Raw genomic sequence first — 13,244 nt, 5'->3', positions numbered from 1 at the left:
TCCTAGCCTGATGTTGGCTAGCTACCACTTGGCGTTCCTGATTCAGCGCGTGAAGCGCTGTGATGAGTTTTTCCCCACCCATGGCCTTTCCCTCTATCTCTGCTGCCTGGGTAGTGATCTTGGCTGCCTGCGCTGCAACGACCGGGTCCAAGATCTGGACCTGCTTCTTGTAACACATCAGCCACACTGCCTTTTCCACTGACTTCTTATGCTCTTTGCTCTCTGTCCACCTGATGGCTGCGTCCACCGGACGCCATCCAGCAAGAGATCGGAAATCCACTGTTTAGTGAGATTTACCTTGCCAAAGACATAATCCGCTATCCTCTCATCCATTGCATTTCGACCATTCAAACTTGGATCTACTACATTGCAATCCTGCTGCCAGAGTCCTGCCGCGGTCGCCATTTTCTGTAATGGGTTTTCGTCCTCGAGAGGTTTCCCAGAGGTTTCTCTCTCTAGAGGCCTCTCTCTCTTTCACAGTAAACCTTGAGTGGTTCGACCCACTCGCCCCTTAGATTCTGTACTCTGGACTTAGGCGCAGGAACTACAATGTAGAGAAAACTCTTGTAGACAGGTTTGATGAATCAAAATGAAACTTTATTGCAAATGGGAAAAAAATATCAAATCAAATGCAAGCAGATAAGGGACTACATGGGAGGGAAAAACAAACAAACAAATCATAACAACACAGTACTAACTAAAGCAAATACAGGCATCTTATACTCTACAAAGATCATTATGAAATAAGGAAACACACGGAACATCGAGGGACAACAACTCATGTTAATTGTACCCTTAAATCCACCCCCTTATTAAACCTATCTAGATCTGATTGTGAAGGGCCAGAAACATGCTCACCAATCCCACTGGGAAGTGCAAGGTTTTGAAAATGAGTCTGTGTTTGGTCCTTTCAGGCGTCTCGTCTCCACGTGGATCGTGGAGCCCCTGCGAACTGCGCCACACCTCTTTCCTGAGGTGGGTGTCGGGGGCGACTGGACACCGGCAGGCCTGGATGTCGGCGGGGTCGAGGATCGTCGGCTCGACCCTGGTCAGAGGAGCCTTGGGCTGGCTCCCATCGCTTCTTCAGCTTCCTTTCCTCTCTTCTACCGAGCCTGGAAGGTTTCTTCGCTTGGGACCTTTATTTTTTTGTTTCTTCTCCCAAGCTGGGTCTATGGCCTCTCATTCCGGCAACGGCCCAGGGATGGTCGATGATCTCCCGATGTGCTTCCCCGGGGCGGAACGCCTGCGATTGACTGCTCCTTCTTCTGGGTGTCCGGATTCAAGCTGCATGTTTCCAGCTCTCCAACCCGGCGTGTCTGTGTTCAAGCTACAGGCTTGCAACTGTCTGCCTTCCAACTCGCTCTGGCCTGCCTGTCCCGACTGCTTCCGAGTGCTTGCCCCAACTGCCGAAAAGTCTCTCCAGATATACCTTTCTTCTCGAGGCCTCACTTCCCGCCCAAAATCATGTTAGTCTTTGTTTTAATTTTGGCGGGCTGTGTGCACAGTGGGGTAGTTATTATACTTAAAATCATTTTAAGCGGCTGGTAACAGGCCCATCTCTGGTTGGAAATGGCTTTCATTGTTTTGAATGTCCTGCTGATCTCGTTATGTAGTCCTGGGTGCTGTTCTCATGAATATGAAATTGTCCCCTTTTCTCTGGGGCAGCATCTTGATGGCCTCTGTCTCCAGGCCGATCTTGAGTGGATCTGCATCTAATCCATATGCATGCCTGTGGGTCTGGTTTCGTTCTCTCCAAAACGGCTTCCAGAACTTACTGTGGGTTCAATCCACATAGCTGTCTGAGTTTGCGCAGGAACCATTTTAAAGTGTCCCAATGAGCTGATCACATGGTATGGCGGCCATTTTGTATGCCCCTTTTTCTGGGCTTCTTTTAAAACAGTCTTTAAAATCACGGCCTCTTCTGCCATTTAACCCTTATAAATATGAAATCCAATTTTGCGAATCCTACAGAATGAAGGGGGTTCTGTGTCTTTCCGCTCCCTCCTCAGGGAGTCTATCTCCCGCTGCATCTCCCCCCACACGACCCTGAAATCCTTCTTGTCGCAGCTTCTCCTGCTCCAGCAGCCTTTGCTCCAGGACCTTCTGCTGCTCCTGCACCAAGTTGAGTCGGTCCTGCTCCGCCTTCTCTCGCAGTTGGCTCAGGTTCTCCTCCATCGCCCGCTTCTGGTCCTCCAGCAACTGCTGGGCAGCTTGTCTCTCCTCTTCCTTCGCTTTCGTTTCCTGCTCTGCCACTGCGGCCCTTTCCCGGTCGGCTAGTCAAACAGGAGAGGAATTACATCGGATTATACGGAACAGGAACAGGCCATTTAGCCCAACTGCTTCATGCTCCACACGAGCCTCCTCCCGCCTTACTTTATCTCACCCGATCACCATATCCTTCTATTCCTTTCTCCCTCGTATAGGAATGTAGGAATAGGAGGAGGCCATTCTGCCCCTCGAGCCTGTTCCACCATTCAATTAGATCATGGCTGATTTGTATCTTAACTCCATTTGCCTGCCTTGATTCCATATCCCTTAATACCCTTACCCAACAAAAATCTATCAAAATAACAACAGAAAATGCTGGAAAAACTCAACAGGCCAGGCAACATCCGTGGAGAGAGAAATAGAGTCAACGTTTCAGGTTGAAACCCTTCGTCAGGCCTGAAAAAAAACAGGAAATGAAACTGATTAAAAGGCCAGTTTGGGGGCTGGGAAATGGGGATGAAAGAACAAAAGAGAAGTGAAGAGACATTAAGAGGTATTCAAAACCAGACGAGATGGTGATGGGACGAGTAAAGAGACAAAAGACGGCTCTAGATTAGGTGTGAAATGCGCTGGCAGAATGAGAGACAAAATCTATCGATCCCAATTTTGAAATATTCGACTGACTCCCAGCCTCAACCGCTTTTTTGGTGGTGGGGGGGGGAGAGTTGCAGATTTCCACCACCCTTTGTGTGAAGAAGTGCTTCCTGACATCACCCCTGAACGGCCTGGCTCTAATGTTAAGGTGATGCCCCCTTGTTCCGGACTCCCCCCCCACCAGAGGAAATAGTTTCTCTCTCTCTACCCTATCGACTCCTTTAATCTTGATCAGATCACCCCTTAATCTTCTAAACTCCAGGGAATACACGCCCAGTCTGTGCAACCTGTCCTCGTAATTTAACCCTTTTAGCCCCAAGATCATTCTGCTGAAACAGAAAATGCTGGAAACACTCAGCAGGTCAGGCAGCATCAGTGGAGAGAGAAACAGAGTTAATGTTTACACCTCCTCTACACCCATCTTTTGTTTCTTTACTTGTCCCATTACCATCTCCTTTTGCCGTGCAGCATCATCCCTTTTGTCATTTAATCACTCCTGCCTTCCACCTTATCACAGATCTTCCCTTTTATTCTATCCTCCCTTTCCCCCTCTTTCCCTGCCTCTGTACTTGCTTAAAACCTGTCACATTCAACGGCATTACCATCGCCGAATCTCCCACCATCAACATCCTGGGGGTCACCATTGAGCAGAAACTTAACTGGACCAGCCACATAAATACTGTGGCAACAAGAGCAGGTCAGAGGCTGGGGATTCTGCAGCGAGTGTCTCATAGAAACATAGAAACATAGAAGATAGGAGCAGGAGTAGGCCATTTGGCCCCTCGAGCCTGCTCCGCCATTCAATGAGATCATGGCTGATCATCCAAATTCAGTACCCGGTCCCTGCCTTCTCCCCATATCCCTTGATCCCTTTAGCCTTAAGAAATATATCCAACTCTTTCTTGAATATATTTAATGAACTGGCCTCAACTGCCTTCTGTGGTAGAGAATTCCACAGGTTCACCACTCTCTGGGTGAAGAAATTCCTCCTATCTCAGTCCTAAATGGCTTACCCCTTATCCTTAGACTGTGGCCCCTGATTCTGGACTCCCCCGCCATCGGGAACATCCTTCCTGCATCATGTCTGTCTAGTCCTGTTAGAATTTCATAAGTTTCAATGATGTAATGTATATACCTTTAAGGGGGAACTATCTTTTACAGCTCATGTATACTGCAGTGCCGGCAGTGACCACACCTGTATATAGCACTGAGTAGTAATCTGTACAGATCAGTTCCAGTGTGAGCCACGTTGAGTAAACACCTGTTGTACCATTCTCCTGCAGTCTGTGTCTTATTATACACGGACACAACATTGGCGACAAGGCAAGTTCGAACCTACCAGCAACTCTGCATCACCTCCCGGGGATTCGTTCCTGGAGATCAGTGGATTGGAGGTCAAGGCCAGAGACTCGGGCGTCGACCACGGGCAACCGCCCAGTCATCCAGCAGAGACTCGAGAATTGCGGGGGAGGCTGTCGAGAGCCAGGCTTGGCTTTCCAGTCGAGGTGGTCCAGCGAAACGGGCTGGCAACAGGTAGTGCGCAGAAACCTGCGAGGCGCCGCCATTGCCACGAGGACCGCCAAGAGCGGTGTTGGCAGCACCGCAGGAGAAGCGCGCGAAACCTACAGGGCACTGCCATTGCCACGAGAACCGCTGGGAGCAGCGTTGGTTGCAGCGGGGGAGGAAGGAAAGCGCGGGAGACGCCATTTTAAGCCATTGGGAGATGCCATTTTAAACCACACCCAAAATGCCGAAGAGTGGCAGTATCACCGCATTTGACAATGAAGTCGAAGATTGGACTACATATGTCGAACGAATAGAGGTATACTGCAAGGCAAATGAGGTGTCAGATGACAAGAAAGCGTCGGTATTGTTAAATTTAATGGGTGCAAAGACGTATGGTTTATTCCGAAATCTAGTAACCCCAACGAAGCCATTGGAAAAGAGTTTTGAAGACATAGTAACGATGCTACAGGAACATTTAAACCCCACACCGCTGCTGATAGCAGAAAGATTCAAGTTTCACAAACGGAACCAGCATAAGGATGAAAGCAATGCTGATTATTTAACAGAACTGCGCAAACTATCGAAACACTGCCAGTTTGGAGCGGGACTGGCAGATACCATAAGGGACAAGTTTGTGTGTGGGCTTCAAAGTGAAGGAACCCAGAAACGGCTTTTATCTGAAAAGGACCTTACGCTGGAAAAGGCTTTCAGCATTGCGGTATCATATAAAGCAGCAGCACGGGGCGCTGCAGAGATACAACAGAGACCGCAAGAATATGGCACAAACGAAATGTCATATGGAACAGAGAAGTGCTGTCGCTGCGGCAGAACAACACATGACCAGAATGATTGCTGGTTCAAAGACAAAGTGTGCAGACAGTGTGGAAAAGTAGGACACATAGCACGAGTCTGCAGGTCGGGAAAGAAAACCAGCAATAAGAAACCTACCAAAGAAAAGTACAAGAAGGTACATAAGATGACGGAGAATAGTTCAGACGAACAAAAGAGTGATAATGACTCCGAAAGCAGGGAACTGAGTTGTTTGAAACTACATAATGTGATCACAACAGAGGATCACCGAACCATTTGGGTCATTCTCAAGATAGCAGGAGTCCAGGTAAAGATGGAATTGGACATAGAATCAGCCCTAACAGTCATAAACCGACGGGACTACGAGCGGCTATTCTCACACATACCCTTGAGAGACACAAAAATTATTTTGAAGACGTACACGGGGCAAAAAGTCTACCCCAAAGGAAAAATAAGGGTGACCGTTATATATAACGGTAAGGAAACACCAAAACTAGACCTGTATGTATTACAAGATGGAGGACCACCATTACTGGGACGTGAATGGATCCGGAAAATACAACTGGATTGGCATTCCATACAGGCACTGATTGTGGCTGACAAAAAGGATGATGACGTCACACCTGGGCGACTGTCAAAGATCCTAACTGATGTGAAAGAAGTGTTCCAGCAAGGACTCGGGACACTAAAAGGCATGACAGCGACGATTAAAATTGAAGAAAATGCAAGCCCAAAATGTTTTAAGGCCAGACTGGTATCTTATGCGATCCGCCCAGCCGTTTAAGCAGAGCTGGAGAGTCTGGAACATTCAGGTGTACTGTCCAAAGTAGACTGGAGTGAGTGGGCTACACCCATCATCCCTGTGATGAAAAAGTCATTGAGCAGCACGCCTGGGGAACCAAGGAAGGTTCGCATCTGTGGGGACTTTAAGGTAACAGTGAACCCGGTCTTTCACACCGTACAATATCCACTTCCGCGGATTGAAGATATTTTCGCCTCACTATTGTAAAGTCTGTGGGTTGTTTAGTTAATTAATACACAGACTCCAAGAGTAACTTAAAACAGGACTTTACTATTCGAAGGTCAGGGCGAATCTGCCCAATACTTCCTGACACAGCACTTATATACCGGTGTGGTCACCGTCGGTATTACAGTATACAGAAGCCAACAAAGTAGTGCAACACCTAAAGTAGTTCTCTTAAAGGTGGACGGTTACATACAATAGTTCTCTTAAAGGTAGACGGGTACATACACTACAATCCTCCCTTTTTAGCTTACAACATACTGATTCCCCATTAAACATACATTATAACATATATACAACTTTATGCAAGACAGTTCACAGATTCAGTCTCTCTGGAGGTTTCCGGACTCTGTCCGGATAACGCCTCGGTGGTGTCGTAACTTCCGGCGGGGTAGTAGGTGCTTCTGGCAAGGTCGATTCGGCTTGAAGGACAGTGTCAGGTTCATCTGATTCCAGTATTACCAGATCGGAGGTAGGTGTTCTGGGTATCTCTGTCTCAACATTAACCGCGTAAGGTGGTGGAGTAGGTTGGCCATTTGTGGCTGACCCTATGATCTGGTCAACATGGCGCCTTATTATACTGTCCCCAATGTCCACCGTATACATCAATGGCCCTAGCCTTTTTCCGATAGTTCCAGGCTGCCATTTCTCGGTACGGTAGTCCCGGGCCAAAACTTGTTGACCTATCTGAAAAGATCTAGTTGGCCTTTCATTCATGCCCTGGAATTGCCGGTTCTCTACGTCCCTTCTGACGTTTGGCTTAAGCAAATCCAGCCGGCATCTTAGTCGTCTATTAAAAAACATCATGGCGGGAGTTTGATTTGTGACCGCATGTGTTGCATTCCTGTACGCCAACAAGAAGCTATCCACCTTATGTTGTAAGTTAATGGCTTCATTACCCATGGCCTTTATGGCCTTCTTGAAGGTCTGGACAAACCTTTCAGCCAATCCATTGGAGGCGGGATGGTATGGGGCTGACGTGTAGTGCTTAACCCCATTGCTCTTTAAGAATTTCTTGAATTCTTCGGACACAAATTGCGGTCCATTATCAGAACAGATCTGTTCCGGCAGCCCATTCCTAGCAAACATGGTCCTTAACACTGTGATGGTTTTTTCCGTGGTGGTGGTGGACATCTTTATTACCTCCGGCCACTTGGAGTGTGCATCCACCGCTATTAGAAACATTGAGTCCATAAATGGACCAGCAAAGTCGATGTGTACCCTTTGCCAAGGAGATGAGGGCCACTCCCATGGATGCAGAGGAGCCTGTGGTGGCGCGTTTTGGACCTTCTGGCATCCTAGACAGCTCTTAGTGATTTCTTCGATGTCGCCATCAATGCCTGGCCACCACACAAACGCTCTTGCTAGGTTCTTCATTTTCACTCCACCCAGATGTCCCTCGTGCAGCTCCTTTAACACCTTCTGTTGAAGTTTGGGTGGAATCACCACTCTAGATCCACACATCAGGGTTCCTCGACACACTGACAGCTGTTCTTTTCTCTGCGAAAATGCTGGCAGCGTTGGTTCGCCCTGTGCTGGCCATCCCTCCACCGTTAAATCATAGACTCCTGAGAGAGTCGGGTCATTTCTTGTTTCGTTTTCGATCATCGAATTTGTTACTGGTAGACATTCCACTATGGATGAGTGGAACATCTCTACCGGGTCCACTGTAGTCACTTCTTCTACTATCGGCAATGGCAAGCGCGATAACCCATCAGCATTTCCATGCTGTTTGGACCTTTTGTATTCGATGTCATATTGGTGTGCCCCAAGTAACACGGACCACCTCTGTAACCTTTGCGCTGTCATGGTGGAAACGGCCTTGTTAGGGTTGAATATGGACACCAACGGCTGGTGGTCTGTCAGTAATGTGAACTTCTTGCCCTGCAGATAATGATTGAATTTCTTTACACCCCACACAAGGCTGAGGGCCTCCCTATCTATTTGAGCATAATTTCGCTCCGCGGAGGTCAATGATCGGGACGCGAATGCCACTGGCCTTTCCGAGCCATTTGGTAACTTGTGTGAAAGTACTGCTCCAATTCCATAGGGGGAAGCATCACAAGCTAGACGAAGAGGTAACGTTGGGTTGAAATGAGCCAACACTTCTTCAGAGGTAATCAACGCCTTGCTTCTGCGAAAGGCCTTTTTACATTCCTCACTCCACTTCCATGGTACTTCTTTCCGCAACAGAGCATTCAGCGGATGCAGCACCGTGGATAGATTCGGCAGAAACTTGTGATAATAATTAATCAACCCCAAGAATGATCTTAACTGTGATACGTTTTCCGGAGCGGGGGCCTTCACGACAGCTTCTATCTTGACAGGTGACTTGTGCAGCCCCTCTCGGTCAATGACATGACCGCAGTACGAGATCCGTTTTTGGAAGAACTCACATTTCTTGCGATTAACTCGAAGGCCATATTCCTTCAACCTAGTGAGCACCAGTTTCAAATTTGTGAGGTGTTCTTCCTCGTCTTCTCCCGTAATCAGGATATCGTCTAAGTAACACTGCATGCTTGGAATTCCTTGTAATACCTGCTCCATGGCCCTCTGCCAAATTGCTGGAGCCGAAGCTACCCCAAAAACCAGTCTATTATAACGATACAAGCCTCTGTGTGTGTTGATGGTGAGGTACTGACACGACTCTTCCTCGACTTCCATTTGTAAGTATGCCTGTGCCAGGTCTATCTTGGTGAAGTGTTTCCCTCCAGCCAACGAAGCAAAGATATCTTCAATCCGCGGAAGCGGGTATTGTACCGTGTGAAGCACCGGATTTACTGTGATCTTGAAGTCTCCGCAGATGCGGACCTTCCCCGGTCCCCCTGGCTTGTTACTTGGTGAAGACTTCATGACGGGAACAATGGGCGTGGCCCACTCACTCCAGTCCACTTTTGACAGTACCCCTGATCGTTCAAGTTCTTCCAGTTCTGCCTCCACAGCAGGTCGTACTGCGTAAGGTACCGATCTGGCTTTGAAAAATTTTGGGCTTGCATGTTCTGCAATCTTAACCTTTGCTTTAATTCCTCGCAGTGTTCCCAGTCCTTGCTGGAATACCTCTTTAGCTTCGTCTAATATTCTGGACAACCGTTCAGGTTTGACATCTTCCTTTCCGGAATCTACCGTCATGGTGTTTAGTGAATGCCAGTCTATCTTTATTTTCCTGATCCACTCCCATCCCAGAAGTGGTGGACCTCCCTCAGGCAACACATACAGGTCCATCCTTTGGTGCTCTTTGTCCTTGTATCTCACCTTGACTTCTATCTTTCCAATGGGGTATACTTTGTGCCCCGTGTATGTCTTCAATACTAGTTCCGTATCCCGTAGGGGAATATGCTTGAATAACTTTTTATAATCATGCTTATTCATGACTGTCAACGCCGATCCGGTGTCCACTTCCATTTTCACTTGGACTTTTGCAATCTGTAGTGTGATCCAGATAGCTTGTCGGTCAGCTTCATTACTCACATTGTGAATTCTCAGACTATCCAGTTCCTTGCAGTTGGAGTGTGAGTCCGAATTCTGTTCTTCCGGACTCTTCCTAGTCACCTCATGTACCTTCCTGTACCTCTTTTGTGGTGACTCATTATTGTTGGTCTTCTTTCCTGACCGGCATACCTTAGCTATGTGACCGAGCTTGCCACATTTCCTACATTCCTGGTTTTTAAACCAGCATTGGTTCTGGTCGTGTGTTGTCTTCCCACAATGATAGCATTTCGTTGTACCTGAAGTAATTTGCTGCACCCTGAGTGCCGCTGCCTTTAGCTGCATTTCCGCCGTTCCTTTCGCTGCGGCTTCGTTCGATGCAGCAATAAGGACAGCCTTCTCAAGTGTAAGATCGTTCTCTTCGAGCAGTCGTTTTTGTGTTTCTTCCTTCGACATTCCGCACACGAATTTGTCTCGCAACGCCTCTGTCAGATTCCCTCCAAACTGGCAGTGTTTCGCTAGTCTACGCAGTTCGACCAAGTATTCTGCGTTGCTTTCGTCTTCCCTTTGCGTTCTCGCATAGAATTTGAATCGTTCCGCCAACATCAACGGTGTGGGGTTCAAGTGATCCTTCAGAACAGTCACAATATCATCGAAAGTCTGATCCGCCGGTTTAGCTGGTGCTAGCAGATGCTTCAAGAGCTCGTATGTCTTCGCGCCCATCGAGTTTAGCAAGGTTATAGCTTTGTCATCTTCTTCTATTTTATTGGCCTCACAATAGATCTCAATGCGTTACACATACGTGGCCCAGTCTTCTACCTCGGAATTAAAATCATTGATGTTACCACGCTTAGGCATCTTCCTCTCTTCCTGATAACACCACGAATTATTTCTTTAAAAATTTTTTTTTTTTTTCCAAGATGGCGGTTCCCGCGAAAATGGCGGTTTCCCGCGCTTATCTTCTCTCCCCGCCCACTTCAATGGCGGTTCCCCGCTTCTGTCTTCTTCTCCACCTAATGGCGGCTTCCCGCGTTTCTTCCCCTGGCGGGAGGGGTACACTTTCCCCACGGGCGACGGCCGCTGGCTTTCAGGTTCACAGCCTGCGCGTCGGCTTCAGTGCTTTCCCTTTTCTCGGCAGGGCAACCGGCGCTGGGTACACCCCGTTGACGGCGAACAGTTTCAGCCGCTGGACTGGCTCTCGCTCAGTCTCCCTTGGTCGGCTCTGCCTCTCCCGCTCGCTCGGCTCCCAATCGCGCCTCCCAGCCCTCTCGCAGTCCGGTGCTTCCCTCCCCGGCTGCGGCTGAGTTTTTATATCTTCCCGCGCCTATGCTCCCGGTCACAGCGCTTCGTGGCTTCGGTCGCTGCCCGGCCTTTTTCACCGGTCACGGTCTAGCTGTCTCACGACGCCGTTGCGTCCCCGGCCTGTCTGTCCCGCGGCTTCCTTGCTCCACGCTGCCCCAGTCTCAGCGCCTCTGGGCCCGACTTCTGTCCGGCTCCTTTCCCCCTCGACCATGGTCGAGTGCACCGCCCTTATCCTCCGGTTATTCTTTTTACTTTTCCCTTACTCACAGTCACCGTGGCCGCCTTGCTTCTCGTGCTGATCGGCTCACTCCTCACCGTGGCAGAAGGGACAGTCAGTGCCTGTTGCTGATGGAAGTCTTTGTCTCTGAATTCTTCCTCCTTTCCAGCTCTGCAGACTCGAGTTTTCTCCCAGCAGAATGATGAGGGCGGTTGCCTCTTCTTGATGCTCGTTAACTGCTTCGGAAGTATTGTTGCCGCAGGGTACGATCGGACTCGTCGCCACTGTAAAGTCTGTGGGTTGTTTAGTTAATTAATACACAGACTCCAAGAGTAACTTAAAACAGGACTTTACTATTCGAAGGTCAGGGCGAATCTGCCCAATACTTCCTGACACAGCACTTATATACCGGTGTGGTCACCGTCGGTATTACAGTATACAGAAGCCAACAAAGTAGTGCAACACCTAAAGTAGTTCTCTTAAAGGTGGACAGTTACATACAATAGTTCTCTTAAAGGTAGACGGGTACATACACTACAACTATCTGGAGGGAAATGCTTCACTATGATTGATCTGGCCCAGGCATATCTGCAAATGGAGGTAGAAGAAGCATCAAAAAAAACCTCACAATCAACACCCATAAAGGTCTCTACCAATACAACCGGCTGGTATTCGGGGTAGCATCAGCTCCGGTTATTTGGCAGAGGGCAATGGAACAAGTCCTGCAAGAGTTCCCAGGGACCCAGTGTTATTTGGACGACATCCTGGTCACGGGCGAAAATGACAGTGATCACCTTGCCAGCCTGGAGTAGGTGCTCACTAGATTGCAGGAATATGGGCTCCAAGCTAACCGCCCCAAATGTGAGTTTTTTAGAAAACAGATCTCGTATTGTGGCCACGTTATCGATAAAGAGGGGTTACATAAGTCCCCAGAGAAGATTGAGGCAGTAGTCAAGGCTCCAGCACCGGAAAATGTGTCACAACTGAGGTCGTTCCTCGGGCTGGTAAACTAGTACCATAAGTTCTTGCCAAATTTGTCGACAATGCTACACCCACTGAACACCCTACTGCAAACTGGGGTGCCATGGAAGTGGAGTGACGAATGTAGACGAGCTTTCCAGAAGAGCAAAACACTAATCACATCGAAAGAGGTATTGGCCCATTACAACCCAGCATTACCAATTCGGTTGGCATGTGATGCGTCAACCTATGGCATTGGAGCGGTGCTGTCGCACAAATTCTCGGACGGCTCAGAGAGGCCAATAGCCTTTGCGTCACGATCACTAACCTCAGCCGAGCGTAACTACGCCCAGATTGACAGGGAGGCCCTCAGCCTAGTGTGGGGAGTGAAAAAGTTCAATCACTATCTGCACGGGCAGAAATTCACCTTGCTGACTGATCACCAGCCTCTTGTCTCCATTTTTAATCCGAAGAAGGGCGTTCCAGTGATGACTGCACAACGACTACAAAGATGGTCACTTTTTCTAGGGGCGCACCACTATGAGATTGAATATATGGAAATGCTGATGGGCTATCACGCCTGCCACTGCCTACTGCGGAGGAAGCACCAGCAGTGGATCCTGTCGAAATATTCCATTCGACTATAGTTGAATACCTACCGGTAACTAACGCTTGTATCGAAAAGGAAACCCGAAATGACCCGACACTGTCTCAGGTATATGAATTGACGGTGAAGGGATGGCCAGCACATGGAGACTCACTGTTGCCAGCATTCTCGACAAGGAGAGAACAGCTGTCAGTGTGCCAGGGGACCTTGATGTGTGGATCCCGAGTGGTAATTCCACCCAAGTTAAGGGATAGAGTGCTCAATGAGCTTCATGAGGGTCATCTGGGAGGGGTAAAAATGAAAAGCCTAACCAGGGCTTATGTGTGGTGGCCGGGAATCGGTTAACGAATCGAGGACCTGACCAAGAGCTGCTCAGGATGCCAGAAAGTCCAAAATGCACCACCACAGGCCCCTCTACACCCATGGGAGTGGCCCTCATCTCCATGGCAACGGGTGAATATTGATTTTGCTGGTCCATTCATGGACTCAATGTTTTTAATAGCCATGGATGCGCACTCGAAATGGCCTGA

At 48.6% G+C, this 13,244-nt stretch overlaps 1 pseudogene; it reads right to left on the bottom strand.

The window, feature by feature from the left end:
• LOC147109757 (guanylate-binding protein 7-like) overlaps positions 1 to 13,244 on the bottom strand; it is a 367,888-nt pseudogene that overhangs the window by 21,344 nt on the left and 333,300 nt on the right.

The sequence above is a fragment of the Somniosus microcephalus genome, chromosome 12 (assembly GCF_052327205.1).
Source record: "Somniosus microcephalus isolate GS21.2 chromosome 12, FLI_Smic_1.0, whole genome shotgun sequence".
NCBI lineage: Eukaryota > Metazoa > Chordata > Chondrichthyes > Squaliformes > Somniosidae > Somniosus > Somniosus microcephalus.
This window is presented reverse-complemented; position numbering and strand designations above follow the sequence as displayed.